We start from the raw sequence: 307 nt of genomic DNA, 5'->3' as shown, positions 1-307 counted from the left end.
TTTTTCGGCGTTTTCATTTGCAAGTGCAGAAGCCTGCAAAAATGGTACAAACTGGAGAAAATCGTAGTAGAAATAACAAAATTTAAAAGAAAGACAATGTGCCAGTGATCTGTGGTCGTGAAGAGGACGGGGAGGGAGTAATTGAATTTTTAAGGGTCGAAAACGGTTTATGTCATGTAGGTAATACAAAGATCTTTCGAATTACACGTTTTTTACGTAAACTCAAAATTTAAGTAAAATATTAAAATAATTATTTTTTTTATGTTTAATTAAAGCCAACAACTCTAATAAGTGAGATCTAATATAA

The sequence above is a fragment of the Bactrocera neohumeralis genome, chromosome 4, assembly GCF_024586455.1.
Source record: "Bactrocera neohumeralis isolate Rockhampton chromosome 4, APGP_CSIRO_Bneo_wtdbg2-racon-allhic-juicebox.fasta_v2, whole genome shotgun sequence".
In the NCBI taxonomy this organism is placed as follows: Eukaryota; Metazoa; Arthropoda; class Insecta; order Diptera; family Tephritidae; genus Bactrocera; species Bactrocera neohumeralis.
This window is presented reverse-complemented; position numbering follows the sequence as displayed.